Source organism: Hyperolius riggenbachi, chromosome 4 (genome assembly GCF_040937935.1).
Source record: "Hyperolius riggenbachi isolate aHypRig1 chromosome 4, aHypRig1.pri, whole genome shotgun sequence".
NCBI lineage: Eukaryota > Metazoa > Chordata > Amphibia > Anura > Hyperoliidae > Hyperolius > Hyperolius riggenbachi.
In genome coordinates this window covers 177,251,402-177,279,346 of record NC_090649.1, presented here as the reverse complement: position 1 = coordinate 177,279,346, position 27,945 = coordinate 177,251,402, and the positions used below count along the sequence as shown (strand labels likewise).

The 27,945-nt window shown below is 42.4% G+C and overlaps 1 protein-coding gene across 1 annotated transcript in view; it reads right to left on the bottom strand.

The window, feature by feature from the left end:
- FNDC3B (fibronectin type III domain containing 3B) overlaps positions 1-26,846 on the bottom strand; it is a 384,210-nt gene extending 357,364 nt beyond the window's left edge. Inside the window, exon 1 of the mRNA XM_068281036.1 lies at positions 26,698-26,846. The gene's annotated coding sequence lies outside the window, so the exon portion shown is untranslated. The remainder of the gene's footprint in view (positions 1-26,697) is intronic.
- Positions 26,847-27,945: the final 1,099 nt, after the last annotated feature.

Genomic DNA, 27,945 nt, shown 5'->3' with positions numbered 1-27,945 from the left:
GAGAAAATCATTTTTCCTCATTTTGCCATGTATTACACAACTCAATTTACAAATTCAACTTACTATCTCCTGGAATAGAACCTGTATGCCAGTAGGGGACCACATGTAATTGGTCACTTAAAGAGACACTGAAGCGAAAAAAAAATTATGATATTATGATTTGTATGTGTAGTACAGCTAAGAAATAAAACTTTAAGATCAGACACATCAGTCTAATTGTTTTTAGTACAGGAAGAGTTAAGAAACTCCAGTTGATATCTCTATGCAAAAAAGCCATTAAGCTCTACGACTTTCAAAGTCGTGGAGAGGGCTGTTATCTGACTTTTAATATCTCAACTGTTTACTTTTCCTCTGGCAGAGGAGAGGTCATTAGTTCACAGACTGCTCTGAAAGAATCATTTTGAATGCTGAGTGTTGTGTAATCTGCACATATTAGAGAATGATGCAATGTTAGAAAAAATGCTATATACCTGAAAATAAAAATATGAAAATATTTTCTTTGCTGCTAATATTCTAGTAATTATTCATAGTACACAACCAATTCATTATATCATATTTTTTTTTCGCTTCAGTGTCTCTTTAAGCCATATTTAATATGTACTATAGCACAAGGGCCTAAACCAAGACAACACTGCTCACCATGCTGCATGGACAGTCCAGGAGCTAGATACAGGTTTAGCCAGGCCAACCAAACACACTTGCAAGGAAGAATCCACTCCACTGGATAGTAAAATCGTCCAATCTTTATTGAAAATACTCACGGACAAAAACTACACTATTGGACCATTCTATTGAGTTTATTTTCAAATAATATATGAAAAGTTCTTTATGCAATATAAGAGTTGCCTTTGTGGATAGGAAGAATGACAGCTTGAGAGTAGCCAAGTATATTCATAGTGTGAAGTTGTTCTCAAGTGGGCAACTACCCATGCGCTGAAGTCTCTCAGGTTGTTCCAGTGTTAAGCTAGGTAGGAATTCCATTGTTTCTTTGAGACAGGCAGAACCATTTCCATAGGAAAAGTAGATGAGTAATATATCCATGTTTTGCTCAACAGAGTTGGGTTGCCAGACCCATAGCAAAAGAACTAAACTGAAGTGGATATAAAGCATAGTGCAAGCTACTATTCCCTTGCGATCTTGCCTCTTCTTGTGTAACAGAGTAGATGACTGACAAAGCAACTTCCAAAGTGGAGCCTGCATTATTTACACCCAACTAGGTCTCAGTAATGCAGGTCAGATCAGAAGACTGTTATGTCATGTGTGACTGTTTTGTCGTTTATTTATCTTCCACTTATGAGTACTGCTTTCCTGGGTGTTGAGATAAGTATCCAACTGGGACCTGCACTAACGAACTTTTAGCTAGGTTTGAGAGTTCGAGGGACCATCAGTACCAAACCTGGGGTTTTATCAGTAGCTACTGTTGGTGCAGTGTTATGTCAGCCAGATGTGGAGGAACACTTTTTGGCTCTGATGTTGCATGAGCTTAGCGGTGGGTGATGTTAGCATCTTTGTGGGAGCCTCTGTTCCTTCTTCTGAGGATCCCAAGAGGTTTTATCAGTTAAATTAAAGAAGAGTCAATTGAAATAGGTCTTTTGGGGAGGCAAGCAGAAGCAAGTATTTCGGTGAGTATCTGCAAGGGCTTTGTATGTTCTCCCAGTGAGTTTCCTCTGGCCACTATAGGTTTCCCTCAAATACCAAAACTGTACTGATAAGTTAAGTGGTTCCTTCAAAGGGACCACAGAAGATGTCAAATGCTATTTAAATATATTATAAGGAGGTTCCAGAGCTCAATGCTGTTGACAAGACCTCTCCTATGGTCGTTTGCTTATATTGTTAGTGTAAAAAACACTGAGCTCCCATTCATACATTCCCCTTGTTATCTGATATTTTTATGGCTGTGTCTTTTTCTTAATGATCCCAGGCCAGACATTCAGCATTCTGTCCACATGATACTGAGCCCATCACCCTAAAATACCAGGGAACATAAGCAAACAAACACAAACAGCATTCCCCTGTTGTGTCTGATTACGCTGCCTGTTGATTTATGCTGCCCCGCATGCGCAGTAGGAGACTGTGTGGCCACATTTCCTATAGAATGATGCTGCTGGAGGTAAAATACTACATATCTCCGCTCCCACACCTCTTACACTCCCCAAATTTTCAGGGTAGGGAGGGGACCCCCCGAACGACCTCTATACCAAATTGCAGCCCCCGAGACCCGCTGTTTCCCGAGATAGATTTCTATAATCTATCTCTTGAACCAGCGGGTCTCGGGGGCTGCAATTTGGCATAGAGGTCGTTCGGGGGGGTCCCCTCCCTACCCTGAAAATTTGGGGAGTGTAAGAGGTGTGGGAGCAGAGATATTTCGTATTTTATCTCCAGCAGCGTCACTAACTTCACACTGAGCATGCGTGCTACTCAGTGTGGAAGGAAGCTTCCGGGCAGCACAATCAGACATTACACCGGCAGTGGTGGGACCACATACTCTACTAAAAAAGAGTACTAACTGTTTCTACACTTATTTTCACTTCTGCTCCCTATCCAGTGTGGACGTTATCAGGTAGGTCGAAGGAAGTAAAGGCAAACTCTTTCTTCTCAAGCAAATAACATACAAGCTACACACAGATGAAAGCCTCAAGGTGTTCCTCTGAGCATTCAAAAATGATGCAAGACAACAGTTATTAGGATTAGTCAACATAATACACATATTGATTACTATGTAGTAGTTTTGGACACTAATTGCAAGATCCAATAACAACAATTATAGGTCATAGTTTTACAGTCTTCTGTCTGGTTTCCAGAGCACTATCTGAAGTGGAGAAGGCACTACTTTACAAGGTACCTTAAAGTGCACCTGAACTGAGAGGCATATAGATGTTTTCTTTTAAACAATACCAGTTGCCTGGAAGTCCTGCTGATCTCTTTGCCTGCAGTAGTGGCTGTATCACACACCTGAAACAAGCATGCAGTTAATCCAGTCTGACTTCAGTCAGAGCACCTGATCTGCATGCTTGTTCAGGGACTTTGGCTAAAAGTATTGGAGACACAGGATCAGCAGGAGGGTCAGGCAACTGGTATTTTAAAAGGACAAATCCATATCCTTCTCAGTTTCGGTTCCCTTTAATCAGTGAGTCAATCAATGACCAGCAGAAGAGTGTAGCAGACACAGTCTATTACTTCCATTGGCTTACTGTACACAATTTCTGTTTATAAAAAAAAAAAAGGGCCATGAAAAGGTGGCCATTAATGATACAATTCGCTGAACGGTCGATTACGAATGATTCTTCGTATGAACGATCGTAAATGATCATTTGGGACCATTAATGGACAAAAATCTTCTAGCCAATTCGATCAGATTGATGAGATCAAACCGAAATTCAGATCGCAATGGCACAGTGATTATGTTAGTGCTGGAGTTCTAGGCTCGCATCTCAGCTAGAGCACAATCTAAAGGCAATGTGAGTATTCTCCCCAGGTATGCCTGGATTTTGTCTGGATGTTCTGGTTTCCTTCAACAACCTCAAAACATATCATTACATTAACTGGCTTCCCTCCCAATAACCCCTAGATTGTAGTAGGGACACCAAATTGCAAAGTGCACTTAGTAAAGCTCAAAAATTTCAATTGTTCAATGTTTCGTAAAATACTATGTAAAAAAATGTCTCAAAACAATAAGCGATGACTTCAATGGCAGAATCCTGCGAACAGCAGCTGTAGATACGGGTGAAGAAAATTGCCATTTAAACCTGACCGTAAACAAATGATGACAAGGCTTTCCTAACTACAAGGTAACAAAGTTTTATAGGCCTGCTTGAACTCACTGCTGTGAAAGAGATCACAGGCTGCTGACTGAAGTGACCTAGCCCTCTTCAGATGGTCACATAGCTCCAAGAGCAAAGCCATTTCCTGTCTGCCATATAAAGGAATTTAACAGACTGGGATGCTGCTGTAACCCTTGTGGTAAGTTATTAAGTTTACAATGTGTTATCAGCACACAATGGTAAACAGTTCTGTAATTGCTGAAGGCTTACTGCCAGACCCTCTCAAAACCATCTCTGTTAACACTGCAGCGCTCTAGAACTGAATGAACCTCTTCAAGCACTGATGGTATATAGACGATTCATATGTGGATAAAGAATAAGGTCTAGTGTTAGGTTTTTCCATCTATACTTAACATATAATCTGCATAAAATAAAATGCTTACCTAAAGTGATGCAGATGTATTTTGAATCTTATTAAAAACCAGCTCTGGTAACAGAGTTTATGCTTGGCTTAAAGTGAATCCGAGAATAAAAACTAACTATAACAAGTAACTTGTCTGTATATCTTATCTAAAGTTTAGATAGTTTACACAGCAAATCTAACTGTAAACAGCTTCATCAGAATATTATTATTTCTTCCTGTGATATAATGACAGCAGCCATGTTGTTTGTAAACATTACACACAGGCAAAGCTGATAGCATCTCCAGCTCTCTGCCTGTGACAAATTCACTCTGCTCTCCTCCTCCCTCCTCCCCTCTACCTCTGAAATCTCTGGCTAGTAACCTCCTCCTTCTCCTGCCCAGACTGATCTTCCGTAAGCCCTTGCTACAGTGCCAAGGCTCTCTGAAAAAGCTGTGGGCGAGGATTGTTTAGTTTATAGGGAATTGAGAGTATTAAAAGAAAACAAAAAAAGTATTTGGCTTGAGGAATGCTCTATAAACTATACAGTGGCTTGCAAAAGTATTCGGCCCCCTTGAAGTTTTCCACATTTTGTCACATTACTGACACAAACATGAATCAATTTTATTGGAATTCCACGTGAAAGACCAATACAAAGTGGTGTACACAGGACAAGTGGATCGAAAATCATACATCATTCCAAACATTTTTTACAAATAAATAACTGCAAAGTGGGGTGTGTGTAATTATTCAGCCCCTGAGTCAATACTTTGTAGAACCACCTTTTGCTGCAATTACAGCTGCCAGTCTTTTAGGGTATGTCTCTACCAGCTTTGCACATCTAGAGACTGAAATCCTTGCCCATTCTTCTTTGCAAAACACCTCCAGCTCAGTCAGATTAGATGGACAGCGTTTGTGAACAGCCGTTTTCAGATCTTGCCACAGATTCTTGATTGGATTTAGATCTGGACTTTGACTGGGCCATCCTAACACATAGATATGTTTTGTTTTAAACCATTCCATTGTTACCCTGGCTTTATGTTTAGGATCATGGTCCTGGTGGAAGGTGAACCTCCACCCCAGTCTCAAGTCTTTTGCAGTCTCCAAGAGGTTTTCTTCCAAGTTTGCCCTGTATTTGGCTCCATCCATCTTCCCATCAACTCTGACCATCTTCCCTGTCCCTGCTGAAGAGATGCACCCCCAGAGCATGATGCTGCCACCACTATATTTGACAGTAGGGATGGTGTGTTCAGTGTGATGTGCAGTGTTAGTTTTCTGCCACATAGCATTTTGCATTTTGGCCAAAAAGTTCCATTTTGGTCTCATCTGACCAGAGCACCTTCTTTCACATGGTTGCTGTGTCCCCCACATGGCTTGTGGCAAACTGCAAACGGGATTGCTTATGCTTTTTGTTAACAATGCTTTTCTTCTTGCCACTCTTCCATAAAGGCCAACTTTGTACAGTCCATGACTAATAGTTGTCCCATGGACAGAGTCTCCCACCTGAGCTGTAGATCTCTGCAGCTCGTCCAGAGTCACCATGGGCCTCTTGACTGCATTTCTGATCAGCGCTCTCCTTGTTCGGCCTGTGAGTTTAGGTGGATGGCCTTGTCTTGGTAGGTTTACAGTTGTGCCATACTCCTTCCATTTCTGAATGATCGCTTGAACAGTGCTCCATGGGATGTTCAAGGCTTTGGAAATCTTTTTGTAGCCTAAGCCTGCTTTAAATTTCTCAATAACTTTATCCCTGACCTGTCTTGTGTGTTCTTTGGACTTCACGGTGTTGTTGCTCCCAATATTCTCTTAGACAACCTCTGAGGCCCTCACAGAGCAGCTGTATTTGTACTGACATTAGATTACACACAGGTGCACTCTATTTAGTCATTAGCACTCATCAGGCAATGTCTATAGGCAACTGACTGTACTCAGATTAAAGGGGGCCGAATAATTATGCACACACCACTTTGCAGTTATTTATTTGTAAAAAATGTTTGGAATCATGTATGATTTTTATTCCACTTCTCATGTGTACACCACTTTGGGCTCTATTCATAAAAAATTTGTGCCGTAAAAACTCGTGGAAGGAAAATACCGCATCGGTATTTTAGACTTCTGGGTGGGCATTCATAAAAATGTTGGCAGCTGCGATAGCAGAGCGGAGATGTCCTGCTGAAGGCTGGCAGTAAGCTGTCGGAAGGCATGCGGAAACACTTAAGTCGGCAGAGTCCCTCCGTGCGCTGCTCTCTCTGGGAGGTCTGTCCCATTCACTTGTATGTAATCCGCAGGCTTCTCGCTACATCAGAGGAAGCGGTATTTCCCGTCCACATACCGCTTCCTCTAATCTTTATGAATGGCCACTTTGTTACTTTTTTCTAGATAAATCTAGAAAAACACTGCAGAAGGCGGAAATTTCTCGCTCTGCTGGGGGATTGTAAATTTTCATGCGGGAAAAGCTTTTATGAATGCCCACTTTGCTAAATGGTCGGGAAAGTCCGCTGTTTTGAGCGGAAAACTTGCGGTAAAGTTTTATGAATAGAGCCCTTTGTGTTGGTCTTTCATGTGGAATTCCAATAAAATTGATTCATGTTTGTGGCAGTAATATGACAAAATGTGGAAAACTTCAAAGGTGCCGAATACTTTTGCAACCCACTGTATGAAAGGAACACAATTATGCAATGAGTAAAAATGTATCTCGGATCCACTTTAGCACAAGCTAAATAAGTAGAGCATAATCCAATACATTACATGCACTGCATTACGCTCTACTCACTTTACGCACATTATTTTGCTTACCGCAGTTTAGCGAATAGGGATGTTCAATGAGATACAAATAATTTTGAGTTGATGCAGGATTATGCAAATTTTTTATGCAAGTTTATACAGCTTGAAAATGGACCAAATTTTACCTCAGTAGGATTTGATTGGTTCCTTTTCAAGCTGCAAAATATGCATACAAAATATGCATAATGCTGCGAGTCAAAATGATTTGCATCTCATTGACCATCCCTATTAATGAATATACCCTATGGGCTCCATTAGTGTTAGATCCTCTCCAGAATTCCTAGGATCTCACCACTGCTGGAGCTGATACAAAAACAAAAGAGGTCACCTCACAAATCAAGTGAATTCTAAACACTGTGGAACACAGAACTTGGAAGTCCACTAAGAGAAATTCAGAGGCGTAACTAGAGAGGAGCAGCCGCTGTGATGGCAGGGGGGGCTCAGATCTGTGAGGGGCCCTCAACTACTAACCTTCCCTTCCTCTGATACTTCAGATCAGGTGTTTTTGTGGCTACATTTGTTATGGGTGTGAAGATCACGATGGCCCCACTTGTTTTATTAACCTTGTGAGATAGGCCCCAAGGGAAGTAAACATTGGGAGGGCCCCCTTCAAGTCTCGCTAGGGGCCCTATGAATTATAGTTATGCCACTGGTACATTTGGTATAAACTCCTGGAATTGCACTACAAAGTACTGTGGCAGAGCCACACACCACTAGAATTACTAGAACGCAAACAAAAAGTTGTTAAATGTTTGACCAACCCTTCAAATGTTAGAAGCCATGGTGGTTTGGTATTGGCCAGCACTCATTAGCTCTTGCCACCTCAACTACTGAACTTGCATGATTGATCCAGGAAGTAACAAATATCTATTTCCCTGACCAAATTCATGGTTCCAGTCCTTTGCTAGCAGTCAGTAACAAATATCTATTTCCTTGACCAAATTCATAGTTCCAGTCCTTTGCTAGCAGTCAGGGCTCGTTCACACTAAAGGCGTTTTGTGCAATCAATCTCTATGAGAAGGTTCATATCAGCGCATTGCACCCACTATGCAGTCGGCAAATTGGTGCCTGTACCATTTTTGAGGCGGTTTTGCTATAATGGAAGGTATAGGATAAAACGCAAAACGCTCAAATAATCGCTTTGTGCAGCAATTGCATGAGCGTTTTTAAAAATAAATACATTGTATTTATTATTTTCCAAGTCAAAGAGTTCATTTCCTGACTTGCGTCAGGGAGTGAATTACAAAACCACTTTGGAAAAACGCTTAGAAAATTGCTTTTACCAGAAACGCAGCGAGCAGTGGATGGCTGGGAGGGGGGGGGGGGGGGGAGCGCACAAAATGCAAAACGCTTGCGTTAGGTGTGAATGAGGCCTCACTGCAGCCATTGTCTGTAGCATAAAGCTGCAAAGCAATGGCTGGAAATCACATGCTGAATTCCCAGTATACCCCTGTGGTTGCCACAGGCAGGCAAGAACTCCTGGTGCATGTTTCTTAAATGATCAGGATTTCTTCTAATCTGTCAGTGCTGCTTACCTCAGCAATGATAAATCAAGCCCACTGACACACCAAAGCTTTTCACCTGGATTAGTCCAAAAATGCAAACGTAGATTACTGTTAACACATTCCGTTCCCTCATGTTTTATTGTGGCGAAAGGACAATTAATTTATGTTACTCCTAAAAAGGTTATATTTATCGTAAATGAAGCCCATTTCTGCCAAGTACTGGATCACTTTCTTATGTGGTATTTCTGCATGGGTGTAATTCACCAAGAAACCAAATACAGCTTAAATCACAAGACCAAAACCCACAGTCATCCGAAGAGAAAATAACAGCAGCAGCAAAAACACGGACAGAGTATTAAGAGGATAAAACAATGACTGTGGCCTTCCCTTGGAGCGAGTGAAGCAGCCCACACGTGTTCATTATCTTATTGTTGATCTTGCTGACTGAGCTCCCACAGCACGTCATCTGGTGTTTTTGGATAACACACAAACCAGTGACCTTATATTACAAATAATATTTTTCAGAAATAATGAAGTTGAGACGACATGCTAAATTAATTCCTACATGCTGAGCATGACATCATAAACTGACCAAGCATCACATCAAGAGACTGCACTTAAAGGACAAAAAACAGTGCAGAACCAGGGATCATCTACACTCTTCTCTAGTGTTAGGTGTACACAATGTCATTTTCCACCAGATTGATGTGTTGAACCAGTATTTTCCAAAAAGTCTGATCTGCAACAGGATCGATTTCCAGATCACAAAAGTGATCCAGTTTTCCAGCAGAAGAGACATGTCAGAAGTTATCGTTTCAATCTGTCAAACTGATGGGAAATTGCATGGTGTCTACCCAGCATCAAGTCACAGATCAGTAAGCAATACGTAGGGATGGATCTGGCACAATGCACTGCTTTTCCATTAATTGCAATTGAATGGGGTCAGCCCTACAACAGAGCAACGCAGGTGGCGTGTGTTTCTGCAAAAAATGTATGGCCATCCGCGTGGCAAAGCAACACAATAGTGTGTTCTGGCCCTAAGCCACTTGAAAAACAATACCAAATGTTTCATAGGACAGGGCACTGAATAGGAACAACACTGGTTATTTATACCTTTATAAAATGTTATGGTGGTCAGAGATTGTTTTTAAGATGCCCAATTCTTTCATTTTCTCCAAGCTGCAAATCTATTTAGTTGAATGCCACATCCTCAGGACCTTTTACATATGGTAAGAGATTAAGGGCTACTTGATGTCTTCAGTCTACCACCCGACCCAACTTAATATAAGCGCTCAGCAGATGTGAACTTATGCCATTTTTACTACTATAGCTGTAAGCTTAAAGAGTAAATCCAGTGAACATTTTACTGTTGGCAGGTGATGTAGCTGCTGCATGGTTTTCGGCAGTTGGAAACAGCTGTAAACCGCTATTTCCCACAAATGTTTGAACTTTTCTTGTGGGAGGGGTTACTTGTGGGAGGGGTTTCACCACAATATCAGCCATACAGAGCCCCCTGATGGTCTGTTTGTGAAAAGGAATAGACTTCTCATGTAAAAGGGGGTATCAGCTACTGATTGGGATAAAGTTCCATTTTTGGTCGGAGTTTCTCTTTAAGTCTCAGTCTAGAACATACATGTCAAACTCTAGCCAGCAGCCCAAATCTGGCCCAATGAGCCTACAAATTTGGCCCGCAAGTGGTTTCTATATTCTCCATTAAGTTTGGCCCACTTTAGGCCACCAAGGAAGCTATTTTGGGAATGAAGCCCTAGACCACCAGGGTAGCTATTTAGGGGTGAAGGAAAGCCCTAGACACCAAAGATGTGGAGGGGGACCACCAAAATATCAGAGAACTGTTTAAAGAGGGTGGGAGCCACTTGACACCGGGGAACTGCAGAGAGGAGGGAGGGGGGGGCACTACACACCAGGGAACTGTATAGGGCAGGGAGGAGGCCACTAGTCACCCGGAAAATGTATAGGGGAGGGAGGGTCACTAGACACCTGGGAACTGTATAGGGGAGGGAGGGGCCCCACTAGACACCCAGAAACAACATAGTGGAGGGGGCCATTAGACATCCAGGAACTGCATAGGGGAGGAATATGGCCTCTAGATATTAAGGTTGGTCTACAACTTGGTCCCAGTGTTCAGCTTCAGCCCACTTTGTATTTGTGTTTAACATCCCTGGTCTAGAATGAACAGAAGGCCTGGATTTACCTCACAGGAGCCTATAGGCACAGATGTCCTGGCACAATAAATCTCTCCTTCCATGAACCTACAAACCTCCACCAAACTGCACCGCACGTGTGCTGGCTGTCCCAGCTGTTAATTCCCCTTAGTTTTCTTGCCTGTCATAGGTAGCTTCAGGGCGTACAAGTGAAATCATTGCTGGGAGACCTGGGCACAGGGTACGGCCGATATATGGCTTACCCTGCTCCTGCACAAGTACCGGCAGTGTTAAAGAGTCTGAAGCGAGAATAAATCTCGCTTCAGACCTCATAGTTAGCAGGGGCATGTGTGCCCCTACTAAAACGCCGCTATCCCGCGGCTTAACGGGGGGGGGTCCCTTCACCCCCAAATCCCCTCCGTACAGCCGGGGAGCGCTTCCACATTGGGGCAGGGCTAACCGCCGCAGCCCTGCCCCACGCGTGTCTGTCAGACGCGTATCTCCGCCTCTCCCCCGCCCCTCTCAGTCTTCCTTCACTGAGAGGGGCTGGGGAGAGGCGGCGATGCGCGTCTGATAGACACAACTAGAGGCAGGGCTGCAGCCGTTAGCCCTGCCTCCAGGAAGAAAAAATTCACGACCAAGTTTTGCGGGGGTGGGTTTGGGGGTGAAGGGACCCCCGTTTAGCTGCGGGATAGCGGCGTTTTAGCAGGGGCACACATACCCCTGTTAACTATGAGCTCTGAAGCGAGATTTATTCTCGCTTCAGAGTCTCTTTAATTACTGTTTCCCCTCAAGGTCCCTGTGGATGGTGGGGAATTACAGTGTTTTAAAAGTAACTTCAACTCCGTCTTCTGACAGCGCCGAAGTTACTCACTGTGCGCCGCTATCGCCGTAACTCCTATTACGGTCTGTGGTGGCGCCGGCTGCACCAAAATCTCCTGCGCTCGAATCAATGTGTTCGGCTACAGGTGCCCCTTAGTATTAGGTAGCCAGAAGTTGCCTCAATATTTAGTAGCTAGAGGTGCCACCAAGTATTAGGTAGCTAGAGGAAATTCAGTGGCTAGAGGTGCCCCTGACTGAAGGGAGATTTCGCTAGTGAAATACCGAGAATATGGCGAGTAACCTCTCATTTACACTCTCATCAGGACTCTGCATAGGGAAGGGGGCACTTGGGGAGAGGAGTGAGCCGCCTTTCCATCATCACCACCTACAGTGCCTTATGGTAAATCTGGCCCTGATGAACAGCCTTTCCAAATCTCTGATTACTGCTCAATCTATAAGACCATCAAACAATCAATCAAAAGATCCTTTGTTTTTAATAGATTTTCATTAAACTAACATTTTTATTGGATCTAATGTCTAATTTATTAAAAATATGTACTGTACCTCTAGACTGATGAATTCAAGTGTTGACAAAGCTAAAAAACATGATTAGGCTGATTAACCCCATGAGACAAACTCAACCAACAAGAGGAAAACGGGCTGCTTTTAGTGAGGTTTCACCATACGTTACAAATGAAGGAAAAGTAAGAAACGTGTGACTTCATAAGTTTAAGTGCTACACTATAATAATGTGGATAAAGACACAATGGGCTCTATTCTTAAAACTTCTCATAAATGACTTATTTATCATCTAATTTATAAAAAGGTTTCAGCACATTTACAAGCAAAATAATCACTCAAAGTTGTTCCTGATTAACTTCATCTCAATATTACAGCATATTGTATTTTTGATATTTGGGAGCTTCAAAATGTAACATATTGTAGATAATGTTAAAACAGAGGAAAACGGGTGAAAAAGATTTGTGAATTATGCCCAATGGGGTTGATTTACTAATACTGGAGAGTGGTGAAGAATACTACAGAGTATAAACAAGCAATCCAGCAAAGAGTTTATATTGCCTGCTCTTGGCCAATCCTTTGCCTATGTCACATCACATGATGGTCAGGGCAACTGAAAGGTTGCCAGTGAGTTTGTGCAGAATCACACAGCCGCTAATTCTCTAGCCTTTTAGCAACTCCTCTGTGTTCTGATAGGACACAAAGGGGGCTGCTAATATTTGCCATCTAATAGACAATTTTTGAAACATTCAGTCCAAAGTTGTTGGATCACCTGTGTTGCTGCCTTAGTAAAACAACATCTGTATTTATGATGAATTTCTAGTTAGATATCAAAATGTGGGTCTTAAAATTTCTCTAAAAATTGAAGTTAAAAATTCTTACCCCTTATAACATGACACTCCCCTATAATACGGTCTCTGCCATTGTCAGTTTAAGGCACCAGATCTTGTACTATGTATGTTTTTCATACAGTACAGTGAATTGAATAATTCATGTACTAACTTGACCCTCACATAGGCTCACAGTCTAATGACTACTCGGAGGAAACCCATGCAAACATAGAGAGAAAGGGGCCAAGCCAAGGACTGAACCAGGGACTCTAGCATGACATAAAGCCTATGACAGCAGAGGACGACCCACACTATCCTAATGTCAAACTGTCTGCAGGAAAGGATGCAAAGCAACACAACCACTAGCGGCTGAATGCAGTACTGCTGATCCACCTCTGAACAGGTCCTATTCCCTAGTCTATTCCTTGTCACACAAGGGATTGTGTCCTTATTCCTGTGGGTGACATACTTCATGTGTGTGTGTACACACACGGGACACAATCCCTTGGGTGATAATTCAGGACAGAGTGCTGTACAGATGCGTTGTGAGGCTACAGCTTTGTGACACATCCTGTTGCTATGGAGATGGGACGGCATGGTGCAGTGGGTGCATGACACAGCATCCTCCAGCAAGAGAGGTAATGAGAAGAAATATGCACTCGGCTAAAACAATCTGACACTCTGGATCTCAACGACTCCTGAGGCAGGCTGTACATACAGTATATTATTGGCAGAGATAGGAAAAGTCCTAACTTAGTGCCTTGGGTGAGAACCCTTTAGCGTGTATTCAAGGTTTTACTGTAAATTACTGAAAAGGAAGTCAGCTCATGATCTTACATCTGTAGGCATCTGATGAGGAACTTTATGTACTGAAATGCCCATCTCTCTGAAATGCAGGCAACAGAATTTTACTTATTGATTGGTTTTAGTCCACCATATCAGAGTTGGAAATCTGAAGTGAACATACAATTACTAACATAACAAGCTTCCCACCTTGGGTAAACCATGTGACGTTGCAGCAGCCATTTATTTTTTAAAAGAATTCATTGTTGGCATACATTATTCAGCAAGATACTCAGTAATGCAAAAGTTCAAGCAACCAATCAGAATTATAGATATGGTGAACAAAATGCTTATAATACTGGTTGCATGCAAATGTAATGCAAATTTGCAGCTTTGGCTAATCAAATTCACTTCCTGTTTGGACCAGCCCTGTTTATTGTAACATATAATTTGCATGCAAGACAGCAGAAGTCTTAGTATCTCATTCACTATACCAAGAATTCTGATTGTCGAAGTGTTTTTCTTATATCTCGTTAATAAGGTTTAGGGGATTAATCTTGAAAAATTCAGCTATTTTAAATTAAACCATTTAAATTTACATTCCATAGCTGCGAGTGCTGAAATGTGAACAAGAATTGACAGATAGGGGTTAAAGGTTGTATACACGATTAGCTGTGTTTCTAAGAGACGTATGCCCATTCATGTTACCCAGATGAAATCAGTTTAGCTGGTACAATGGAGCAGCACAGAAACAAATGTGACGCATGCAAGCAAAAATGTATATTTGACCCCCATGTCTGCTTCCATGTTTGGCTGCAAGGTTGTGGAGCGCTCCCTTGAATGGCGAGCAGTGAGAAATGCCTACCGTACTCTGCTATATAAAGAACGCTCTAGCATAATATTCTTTATATTGATATTGTAAGCTCCCCCGGGAACAGCTCACAATAACTACTGCAGTCTGGTGTGTCTGTTAATAACTGTATCAAGTTCCTAATACAGCTTATAGAGCGCTACTGTTTATACTGCCATTATATAAACACACACAATATTAAAAATTCAAAACAGTTTTTCCTTAGTTTTCAATGGCAAGCTGGATTACAAACAGGGATACTTCACCGGTGGGGCTCTGTGGAGTGATTCAGATGTGCAGCAAAAAGCAGCAAATTCACTTTATTTAAACTTGCTTCACACATCCAATCAGGTACAGAAGCTTTGCTATCTTTTCATAACATCCTGTACATTTTCCCATGTTGAAGGTCATCAATTGCAAAAAAGAAAAAAAAATTATTAGTAGTATATACAATTACCATCAGGCCCCTTGCACGCTGCGTCGCAACGCTCTTTCCCACTACAAAGGCCATGCAAGGCTATGGAGACTTGCATAGTTCACACAGTGCACCAGGAGTATCCAAATAGTCGCAATGCCGATGCAAAGGCTGTAGCTCATTACTGCATGAACCGAGCCGACAGCATGGATTATGCGGTAATGCAAGTCAGTGGGTGATGCTCAGGGTCATATGAAGGCTGATTTCTGTGGTGCGATAGGTCTGCAATGGGCCTCACTGTCCCACAATTACAGAGGGCACTTTGCTTTTGTACAAACAGGACAGTGCCATTAGCAGTAGGGATGAATTCAAATGATTATACACTTTTTTTTTATACATATAAGAGGTGCAGAGTCATTTATAAATATGTGTAATAACACCATCTATGCAGGTAATCTACATCTTTTGGTTTGGTTAGCATTAAGCGTAAATAGATATAAATTAGTAGTATGAGCAGATAGTGGAGGGTTAGTGTGAGAGGAAGGTTAGGTAGAGAGAAAGTAGAATATCGGTAAAATAGCTGATATTTTCTATCGGTATTCACCGGAGTCCAGAAGTAGAATATCAGTAGATTTATGTTTTACTAGCGACTTCTCCTGGTGCCCCAAATTCGTTGTATAGTACAGCTGTTAGGAATTTAACACATGGGGATAAAGCAGAACCCCAATTTCTAAATGGTTGCCAGTGAGTCATTCCACAGATTTGTACTCCTGGGAAACCAAATCAAAGAGTTTACACGTGGCATCATCTTTAGTATGCAACAGCACGAGCAGCTGACAATGCGTAATATTCATGTAGTGTAATGTATTATACATGTATGACTAACAGAAAATATGTCAAGAGTCAGATCTCAGCCAGGAGGTTCTCAGTCTGTGTAATTTGTACCCCTAGGGTATTCCTGCCAAGTTCAAAGCTTTGCCTCTACCTGCAAAAATCACTTCTGAATAGCAGTCCAGTCGTAGTATACAACCAAACTTACAACATTTTATTAAAGCTTAGATGCACAAAAAGAGGACAGGAAACTGTTCACCTAGGCTCCAAAATAAGACCAAGCATTTTACTAAAGCTCATGTATGATTCAAATGAAACTGTGCAGCACTCTGTATAGTATAAAGTGATCTACCTGATCACGCATCTCCACCTACCTGATCACGCACCTCCATTACTGTGCACCCATGCTATGCATTTGAGTGAACCTGACTTGCCTTATCTCCATGCTCCCATACAGTGACTGACTATGCATTACCTTGTACTCATACTGTGCTGTGTAAACTGGTTTCTCTTGTATTCCTGTATTGTCTTATTGCTGGTTGTCACCCCTAAATATTGTCTATAACTTTAACTAGTGTCCAGCGCTGCGTAATATGTTGGCACTTTATAAATACAATAAATAAGTGAATGAGGAAAGGTATCACCACTTCCTGCAGCATGCTTGTCTAGCCTGTATCCCCAGTGTACTCCAGCAAACTGTGCGCAAGGTAGAAAACCAAATAGAAAACATCCAGAAGAAGGGGTGGGCACCAACTGTTGCGGCGACAATGTGCGGTTACTGTGCAAGCATCAAACATCATTCAGATTGCCACTGCTGACTCGGACTAAACTATTCATGATTTTCAAACTAGATGCTATCATATCTGTAAAAAAATTCTGTCACGCTGATTGACCAGTTCTTTAAAAGGAAACCAAGCTGAAAGCCATATGGAGTCTGCCATATTTATTTCCTTTTAAACAATACTTGTTGCTAGGCAGTCCTGTAAGTAAGGTCCGTGCCCCTAGTGTTTGGCCTCTAGCATTTAGTCATGGATCACACGGCTCCCATGGAGTGAAGAGACAAGGAAAAGCCCTAGCGGTGGAGAGAAGACACGGGAGGAAGTACTGGCAGACAGGGGAGAGTAGTTCCACTGCCCCTACACGGGTCAGGGAAAAGGGGGTTGTGGGGAGGGGGAACTAGGAGACCCGGGAACCTGGCAGGTAGTCAACACAGATTTTTTTTTAATAGAGTTAATGCTAAAATCTATTGAAATTCTGTGTACAGTGTGTAGAGTGATTCGATCAGATAGTTTCCTTTCTGATTAGATCTGAGAGAGATCTATCTGTTGGCCACATAAACCACATGCACCATGAGCCTTATTTCCTGTTTCTGGGACTAGTAGATTCCATATTCAAGCTACAAAGCTCGGTAAAAAGAAAATTATCATTATTTTTATTAAGTATTTATAATTCACAGACATCTTCCGCAGTGCTTTTTACAGAATGTACATAGTCACGTCACTAACTGCCTCTCAGAGGAAATCACAATCTAAACCCTACTATAGTCATAGTCTAGGGTCAATTTAAGGAGAAGCCAGTTAACGTGTCTGTATGTTTTTAGGTTGTCGGGGGAAACCATAGAGCCTGGAGGAAACCCACACAAATACAGTGAAACTTACAAACTCCATGCAGTGCTGCAAGATGAGAGTGCTATCCACTGCACATGCAGCCCAAATAAATATCCCAACGCTTCTTACCAGTCCCACACTATTCAAAACAAAAAATAAAAAAAAATCCTGGAAATGGGTTTTAACTACTTGTGTGGATATTCACAAAACAAACTGCTGCTGGACCAGAAGATAGTTTCGGGAAACCCCATCCAAACCAATCCTATGGAGACTTCTCAGTGATGAGGAGAACTTGGTCTGAATCTGACCTCTTGATCTAAATCTTGGAATTCATAGTTGCTTGGAGAAAGGAAGCAAGAATTCCTATGCAAAAATCTGTACTGGTGTTGTCAAGCAGATGTCCAGCAGCATCTTAGAAGTAGATCAACTGTTACTCATCAGTTCTGCAACACATTTATAGATATATTCCAATTCCAGAACCTTACTCTGTCACTCTCCAGTAGTAAGGCTGGCTATGATGGACACCATTTTCCTTCTTAGCTAGCCATGGTCATGTGACTTCAATCATTGTTACACGACTATGACCAATCCACTGTGCTTATAAAGCCAGCCAACAAAGGTTCCCATCATAACTGGCCACATTATTAGGTAGTAGAAATGAAAACGACAGTGAACAGAAAAGACAGACTTTGATTTTAAAGCAGAAACCCAGTAATCGGGGAAAAATATACAAACATTGTAAGCTCAAGTTTAAAAATTAACAATTTGGTGTGCGTAAAGAGAAGCATGATTTGCCCACACTTGCCCACACTTTGTTTTATTCTTAATTTCAAATTCTAAGTAAAACTGCTCAAATGTATTAAGTAGGGCGCCTCTACCAGCATTCTTACTATATACCATAAATACACAAGAATACTAATAATGATGATAATAATAATAATGTCAGTCGCCTCCATTACATTCTAACTTCCAAACTAAACCACTCATTTAGAAGGAAAGTTGTCTATACAAATTCAGTATTGAGGAATAGCCAACAAAGCACTGTCCAGCTTTTAGGTCTCGACATCCTTGATTGCCACTGCTCAGTCCACTTGTGGGCCCCCACTCTACACAGGAACGGTCATACAAATACCATGCAGAACATTTTTCTGATGGGAACGAAATCCTTGACCACTGTGCTGCAAAACAAATGTGCCAGCCCCTTTATCCAGTGCATGCCAGTAATTTACAGGATACATGTACAGTTTGTTATGGTTTATTTTGAAATTTCTCTGTATAAAGTACAAAGAACCCTCGACTCAAAGATAATTTCGAATGGCAACAAAATGAGCTGTTTTATTTTGCTGTGTGTGGGTGTACTGCTCTGCCTCTCTTTATGGAAACTTACATTCTGATAATACACAGATGAGCCTTAATCAAAGAATACGAGTCAAATGAGGACATTCTGGGGAGAATGCAGCATAACAAAAGCAGTGTGATGGATTCTAAGTAATATTAATGACTTAGTCCCTTCTTGGCTGTATGGTGGAGTATATAAGCCAGAAAACAAATCAAGCATTACTCCCATGTTAGCTGGAAAACACCAAGAAATCTTAAAAAAAATAAATAAATAAAAAAAAAACAACCTATACATTCTAAAGATTTATGAATGTATGCCATGCTATGGCACTATTGGACCAAACAATATTGCACATACATTCCTACATATACAAACCACAACTGAGATCATGGTTGGATATTTAACCCTCCTGGCGGTATGAAAAATTCCGCCAGGAGGCAGCGCGGCAGTTTTTTTTTCGTTTTTTTATTAAATCATGCAGCGAGCCCAGGGCTCGCTACATGATAGCCGCTGCTCAGCGGCATCCCCCCGCCCTCTTCGATCGCCTTCGGCGATCTCCGATCAGGAAATCCCGTTCTAAGAACGGGATTTCCTGGAGGGCTTCCCCCATCGCCATGGCGACGGGGCAGGATGACGTCACCGACGTCGTGACGTCATTGGGAGTCCCGATCCACCGCACGGGGTCTGGGGGGGCCGTGCGCCGCAACGGATCAGTGTGCTGGCGCAGCTAGCAAAGTGCTAGCTGCGTCCAGCAAAAAAAAAAAAAAAAGTAAGAAAATCGGCCGAGCAGGGCCGGAGAAAACCTCCTGCGCGGCTTACCCTGAACGCGCCAGGAAGGTTAAAAGAGTGAAGTAATGGAACTAAAGAAGAACTGTAACGACATATGGTAAAATGCAGTAAATTATTCATTTTTACATTAAAGTGGACCTAAATTAAAAATACAAGATTTCAGAAATAAAATCTATTTTCTAACTTATAATAATAAACAGCAGCCTTTTTTTCAGCTGCATGATGACAAATATAAAATATTTTACATTTATTGGAGGAACCCCTCCCTTGCTTTCATATTGCCGGGACAGGATCCGGTTTTGTGTCTTATTACGCTGCCTTTGGATTTGTGCTGCCCCGCATGTGCAGTAGGAGACTGTGCAGCCACAGTTACTATTTAATTATGCTGCTGATGGTGAAATACTAAATATCTCTGGTTCTTCACATCCTACACTCCCCACATTTTCAGGGTAGGGAGGGAACCCCCCGAACTACCTCTATGCCAAATTGCAGCCCCCGAGACCCACTGGTTCCCGAGATAGCTTTCTCTAATCTATCTCCTGAACCAGCGGGGCTCGGGGGCTGCAATTTGGCATAGAGGTCGTTCGGGGGATCCTCTCCCTACCCTGAAAATTTGGTGAGTGTATGATGTGTGGAAGCGAAGATATTTATTATTTTACCATCAGCAGCATAATTAACTTCACACTGAGCATGCGTGCTACTCAGTGTGGAAGGGAGCTTCCGGGCAGCGCAATCAGACATTACACCGGCAGACTGGAGGAGATACAAAAACAAAACACGGGCTGCTACTGATGTCACAGGGGAGGTGATCTCAGCTTGTGTGAGATTTCCCATAGACGACACCCCTGTGAGGAAGGGTAGCTGATGACAAACACACCCATGATCTAACCTCCTACTAAGCTCAGAAGTAATGGCTGCCACCTGTATGACCCTAGTTATGGAAAGAGAAGGGTGAAAAGAATGCACTGAAATGCTCATAGGCTTGAAGGAGTGTTTATGTATCTTTGTATGTGTCGGAATGGTGCAACTAAATATTTTGAATTTAAAAAAAAATTGATTTGGGTCCGCTTTAAATGTCCTGGTTTCAGAAACACTTCCTATAGCTATATAATGTATATTGATATATAGCCCCACCTTCCCACTAAGGCTTAGCCTAAGCTGTTTATTATGGGGAATCCCTTCCCTTCCCCCGAGCATTCTGGGAGACCAGCTTTTTTTTCCATTGGCTTTAGAGCTCACGGTAAACAAACATTCCCCAGAGATCACCTGTCAGTACTAAAGATGTTGCAACCTGTGATACATTTCAGAAAGTATATCAGGGATGGGAAAGATTTTACAATGGGCAAACGCTGACTAAACAATTTATAAATAAATATTGTAAAAAAAAAAAAAAAATATATATATATATATATTCATTAAGTTATATTAACTACAGTTGCTGTTTAAAGTGCGGTTTGCGAATACAAAGTGACCATGTAGTGGGTCACAGCGTAATTATCTGGTAGTAAGGCTGCACACCATGCCCTCTCCAACTGGCAGCTTACTGACTAATACTGGTGCAAAGCCAGGCACTGATGTCATCAGGGGGTGGAGCAAGCACAACAGGGACATTTCAAAGGTGGATGAGAAATGACATAAGTTGGAAGGAGGAATGGCAAGACAACACCAGTAATGAATAAATTGTATGAATCGCCTAGTCCAAACAACCTGCTGCAAATTCTATCTTGTGATAGAGATGGTGAAAGAGATGCTAACTTTTATGGGTTGCAAGCAAACTGTATGCAGCTTGAAAATGGGCCCATCAAATACTCTTCCTGCCCAATTCCAAGCTGCAAACAGTTTGCATTAAATCTCCATGAAGGTTGAAAAAACAAGTGTGTAACAACCATTCGGTAACATAGATGGAAAATGAGATGCTATAAATACAGTTTCCTGCAAATTTCATAAATTGCATGCGGCCTGTAATTGGAACAATCAAATGATCCAGGTAAGGTCAGCACATGTCCAATAGAATAAAAGTGCTTGTGCACAAAGGAAAAAGCCACTAACGAGCAGCTCCGCTCTAGTGGGCACGTGTAAAGCCACTGTAGTCTGTATTATGGCCCTGTCACACTTATGTGCAGTCATTCCTGTCAGCTATGTGAGCTGCATACTTGTTAACATGAAAGTCCTGTGACTTTAATTTCACCATTCACAATAGCGAAAATGTCTGGAAAAATTGTATTGCACAACGCATGCAATTTCTCATCATGTTTATTAGTGGTAGAGCATGCCATGCATCGGTAGCAGTACTAGGAGATGTCTGAGCTTGGGGGGGAGGATTGGCTAGGACTCTGGCTGCTGCATTTTGTACTACTTGCAAGGGGTGCAGAACTTTACCATGAATAGGCCAATGCAGCAGTCTGGGTGGAGGATACAAATGCCTGAACTAGCGTAGGTACTGGTAGGTCTTCAGCTAGGATAACATGTGTAATACTCGCTGTAATACAGATGTAAGAATGAGGATTTGATGACAACTGACACCTGCTGAGTGTTGGCTTTACATCCAGGATCACCCCCAGGTTTCACACAGAGTCTTAATACTACATGGCATGTCCTCCAGTGGGGGAGTGGGGAGACTTGGGGACTTCATGATGTGTGGACTGCCTACCAACAAAAGCTCTATTTTTAGAGTTCAGCCTCAACCAAGACAATTCATTCTCCTGGCGGACTCAAAGCACCAGAGCTGCAGCCACTGAAATGCACTCTATAGGCAGTGGCTGTGTTACGGAGTCTTGCCCAAGGTCTCCTCACTGAATAGGTGCTGTTTTCGAACCAGGTCTCCTGTGTCAGAGGCAGAGCCCTTAACCAGTACACTATCCATCCATATCCAGTTTTTTTATTTTAAATTATGAATATGAATATAAATGATTAAATTCCTAATTATGAATACTGTTAGAGCTGGAACCCACCAGAGCATTTTTTGAGCATTTAGGGATCACTTTTAACCACTAGTGATTTTCCTAAACGTTCTGCCAATGTAAATGGATGGGGCCGATTCCACTAGAGCGATTGTGATTAGGTAAATCTCAATCGCAGGACATAAAGCATTTTGGGAGAGTTTCCATTCTAACGTATTGTATCGGAGCAGGGCTTGCAAAATAGCTTGCAAAGCACTATCACAAATCACTAGCGATTGCGATAGCACTTTGTAGTGGGTCCCAGGCCTTAGGGTAGAGTCAAGGCCTTCATTATATAAAAAGGCAAAGCAAATCGAGCAAAAAGCAGCAGGGCTGTGGAGTCGGGGCAATTTTGGGCACCCGGAGTCGAAGTTGGAGTCGGAGTTGTGGTTTCATAAACTGAGGAGTCGGAGTCGGATGATTTTTGTACAAAATCCACAGCCCTGTTAAATATTAGACTAAGGAGTCGGAGTCGAGGAGTCAGGCCATTTTGATTACCCGGAGCCGGAGTTGGAGTCGTGGTTTCATAAACTGAGGAGTCGGAGTATTTTTGTACCGACTCCACAGCCCTGAAAAGCAGCAAACCAAAGCATGCTTCACTCAGCATAGGTTTCACAGAATGGATTTATGTAATCATTGCATAATAGCTTCGCCCTTTATAAATATGTACATTAAATTTAAAAAATACACCCTCGAGTGTGGAATAATAGTTTGTGACTAGCAACAGCACACCACATTCAATATGTATTCAAAACAAACAAACAAAAATCATAAAATTCTGTCTAGTCTGTCTAAAAGCCACATCCAGAAATCTGGATCCAGAAAAACAGATGCAGAACTGATGCAGAACCAATGGAAATGGGCCCTTAAGTTTTCCACACTTCTGAAGTCTAAATACCTAAGTATTGAACAACCATCAAATACATAAATAATTATTTTGTGCTGCACTATACAGACAGGGCTGGCAACAAAGACAAACAGGAAAAGAGTATGATTGTAGGTCAAGAGAGTTGGCACTATTGCACGTTTGACAGTTACTAAACATACAAGACATGCTATGTGAAAAGACATCTTTTAAATCAGCAAAGTAAACCTCATCCAAAACAAAATCACAAAGAAAAAAAATGACGCATAAACCGGATATTGTGAAATTGTGGGAAGTGCCTTGAGGCCCATCAGATGGGAAACACAAACACATCAATAGATAGGCTCAGCCCACACCAACAGTATTAGTAACTGGGTAATTTAAAATAACCATGGGACTTGTTGTCAGATACATCAAAGGTGATAGACAAATACTCCACTCAGTCTGCATTCCAGCCTCCAGGTGGCGCACTACAGTTGTGTACCTATCTTCTCTTATTTCCACTTCTTAAAGACGTATTTCACTTCTCACAGACTGTTTCTCTGTAGGGCAAATCTCCAATGTACACTTTGGTACTCCTACGTGGAAACAAGGATTCTGAATACCTGTGTAGCTATATACATAATATAAGGTCTGTTATCCAAGCCACGCTAATGTATGCACACAGTATTATGCCAAAGATTCCTATGTGTACACAATAAAAATGTATTACAATGTAACAGTATTCAACACACAATGTTGCACACTCCAGTAACAACTTCCCCATCTGATGTGCTACATTAAAATGTCTCCCTTTAGGCCTTTAGAAAGGGATCGCACGTGTGTGTGCGGGAAGCGCAGACAATTCCTCGCAATCGCTTTTCTTTTTTAAAGATTATTTCTTCTCGCAATGGCTTTTCTGCATGAAATGTGTGTTTGCTTGCGATTGAATGTAGGCTGTTTTCACACCGTGATTTCCATGAGGAATTGCATGCACTGTGTGCAAAAAGTGCAGGTTGTAGAATCGCAGAAGCTGCCTGAAAACGCAGCAGGCCTATAGGAAAGCATTAGGTGCATTTTCTCTTTGCTGCAAAATGTCTGCAAGTGTGACCCCTGCATTAGGGGAGCAAATGAGAGAAAATGATTTAGACCATCTGAGTTCTCCATAAGCAACACAGTATGACCCCAATGTAGTCCACAGGACCATTTATAATTTAGGTTCAATAGATGTTTTTATGCTCTCAAATACCGGTGAAAGAAAATAAAAACACAGTGTCTATGTATCAAACATACACCGGATACCAACTGTCGAAAATTGTTTGTTTTCCAGCCCTCAGAGAACTACATGTCCCAAGCATGCAAGATGAGTACTAAAGAGAGAGCAGATATTTATCCATGCAAAGTTACACAGTACCCAGCAAGCTCATGGTGTACCAGAATGCCTGGGAGTGTGTAAGGGGCTACAAAAGGACCAAAAGTCTTGTTACTAAAATGTTGAGCAAAACAGAAGTTTGACTTCTTAAAAGAAGGTATTTGCGAAAATTCAGGTTGGAGTGAGCATTTGTCTCCCACAATGCATCACTGCTGAATATGCAAATCACCATGTGTTGTCCCTGTTTATCCATGCAACAAATAGTGATTGCATTCATTGCTAAACTGTGTTTTTGGGGAAAACTTCAGAAATGGAAATTGTCGGAAAGAAAAGCCACTGCACAAAGTACTTCTACTACACTAAGTTTTTTATCTGTTGCAGAAATAATAAAAAAAAAATATTACATTAAACCAGATTTCCTGGACTTAATCCACGTAGTAAAAACTAAGAGCAATACTTTGCAAACGTTTTTTTTTTCCTCAGTGTGTCTATAGAGGGTTGCTCTGCCTGTCATAATAAAAGTTCTGTAAGGCTTTTATGAGAAATGGCTTGAGATGATTCAGAGAGAAATGGCAGCAGAAGCAGCAGCATGCCTTAATTTCTCCAACGTGCCCCCTGGATCCAGACATTTGCAGTGTCTTTCCAGATAGCTGGAGGCTTCAGATTCTTTGGGGTTTTGTTCTAGGAGGAGCTATGGCTTCACCTGAGTGACATCTGGCTAAACTGTGTGCCAGACAGTACGTGCTGCACAAGAGGCTGCCTTCATGTCAATGTGTCTTCTTCCCTCTGCCTGCCCCAGGGCACACATTTCTTCTACTTGCGAGGAGAACTCTCCTGTTTGCTTTCCCAGAAGTTAATTGGACCTATTGAGGAGGGCTACAAAAAGTCAGTGCAGTGACTATGTGGTGAGCATTCTCGCCTTGCAGCACTAGATTCCCCAAGTCCGATTCCCCTGCCAGGACACTATCTGCATGGAGTTTGTATGTCCTTCCAGATGTGATTTCCTGCACACTGGTAGGATAATTAGAATACTCCAAAAGTGGCCCTAGATTATGACAGGGATATGCATAAAGCTGTGGTAGACACTTTAGATTGTGAGCTCCTCTGTGGGGCATTAGTCTAATTCATTATTCAGTGTGCTTTATAAAATCCTTCAGAAAATGTCAGTGCTCTATAAACCTATAATGAAAATTAACAATGACAGCCTCTGGATTTCCAAATGGAGTGTAGTGGAGCTTCTAAACTGTGAGCTTCCCACTTTGCCCTGGACTTTACCATGCAATAAGTCTGTCAGCTACCACCCACTGTTTACAAACAATGAGGACCAATGATGACCCAACACATGTACAACACATCACTGCTCTGCCACTCTCTGGAGCTGTGATGATCATGTCATAATAAGGCAACAAGTGGCACTACATGGAGCCAGTCCCCAGCCTGGTGTGTGTGCAGAGCCCAGTGGGGCTTGGCAGGGAGTTTAGGATCAGTGATACACAGCCAGATGGAAGAGTGTCAGAGAGGAGTGCAGAAAGATGCAGGGATCTAGCAGAATGGAGTCTTCCTGGAATGCTAGGGTATGATGGAGGCAGCCTAGGAACAATCCTCGCAAGGCTCAGCACTAGCAGGCAGGCTCACCATCACACACACACTCTCTCCACAGATAATAAAGCCCCCTCTAGCTCTCCCCTCTGGGGGGCAGATAGGCTGCCGTGCCCGGCACAAGTTTGGGAATAGCTTGCCAGCCCCGTGCCCCCGGAGACTGGGGAGGAGGAGGAGGGGGGATGTACAGCCAGACACTAACCGCAGCACATTACAGCTCCACAGAGGAATGAGGCTACATCCTAGCGGCAGGGATGCTGACAACTGGAGGAATTCCCTGCCAAAATCCAGCCATCCTCCTCCAAACTTTATCTGCTCTAACTGGCACAGCAGGCAGGCTGGTGTGCGCCCGTGTCCAGGGCACAGGCAGGGCAATGGCAGAGCAGGCAGCAGATGGGGGGCATAGCTCAGCTGTGTGCGCACTGAAACTTTTTATTGATTGCTTACTACAATGGATTCCTCATTCATCACGCAGAGCAGCAGCAGCAGACACAAGCAGCAGCAGCAGCACTCCGGGGACACAAAGCTTGCAGCACGGTCTCTGTTACCTTAGGTATCGCAGAAATGGGGGGTTTGGACAGCAGGTCGCCCGACTTGTGCAGCTACTCCAGTAAATTCCTGCCAGCATGAAACCTATGAGAGGCAATGCAAAGGGCCTCCCGATCTCTGGCTGCCCGAGGCGCAACCTCCACAGCAGGCCCCGCCTCCGGCGCGCGATTGGCTGAGCTCAGTGCTGCAGCCCCACCCTGGGCATTCTCTGCTGTGCGCTGTGCATATGAGCAGGAGGGATGGGGACCACACAAGCCTGCGCCCAACTTTACTATTGGGGGAAAGTTTCATAACATAGTTCGCCCAGGCTTCGCTGCTGTATCTGAGCTGTGATTTATTCCGCAACCAGAAGGATGATTTTGTTGAGCCTGTGTTGGCAGATTCTCTGTCTTCATTCCAGGTGTGTTTGTGAAAGGATGAATTCTGGAATCAGGACAGTTTCACATTTGATCCACACTCTAGAGAACTGTTATGCTGGGAATACAAGATGAGAGTTTTCATTCGATTTACTCTTATTTCCGATCAATTTTCTTATCAATTTCCATTCACTTCTTTGAGAAATCAATCAGAAAAACGTTCGGAAATAAAATCGGACAAATCGGAAATTATCTATCGAACCATCTATCTGCTGAATATCTGGATGCTAGCAACTCAAGAAGAAAAACGTAGCATGAGGGACTTTTTTTAAATTGCATCAAAAATCAGAATCGTATATTGTGTAAAAGAGCCCTCAGGCTTCTTTTGCCTTGCAAATCGCAATTTCAAATTCTGATTCTGATTTTCACTGGATGCTAGCAACACAAGAAGAAAAAAACTCAGCAGGCAGGACTTTTTTTTTATTGCATAAGAAATCCAAATCATGTGTAAAATTGCATCAAAATAGAAAAGCGCATATAGTGTAAAAGAGTCCTCAGTTCAATTTAAAATTACCGGTAAAAACACAAACACGGAATGCGAGTGAACACGAACGGACGTGCGATTCCCGAGTGAGCCTTTGGCTATAATGGTCAGTGCGGCGGTAGCCATTTTTGTGTTCCATGACTAAAGGTGCCATTTAACCCCCTTGGCGGTACGCAATATCTGAGGCTGCGTCCGCCGGGAGGTTTTCTGTCCTCAAAAATGTTTTTTAAAGCTTTAGCTATTATTTCGCTAGCTAAGCATATGTCCAAAGTTGTTCTGGTCCCCCACATGCCCGCCAATCGCCGCCAGCTATACGTACCTCGCCACGATCCCACGAAAAGCACAGT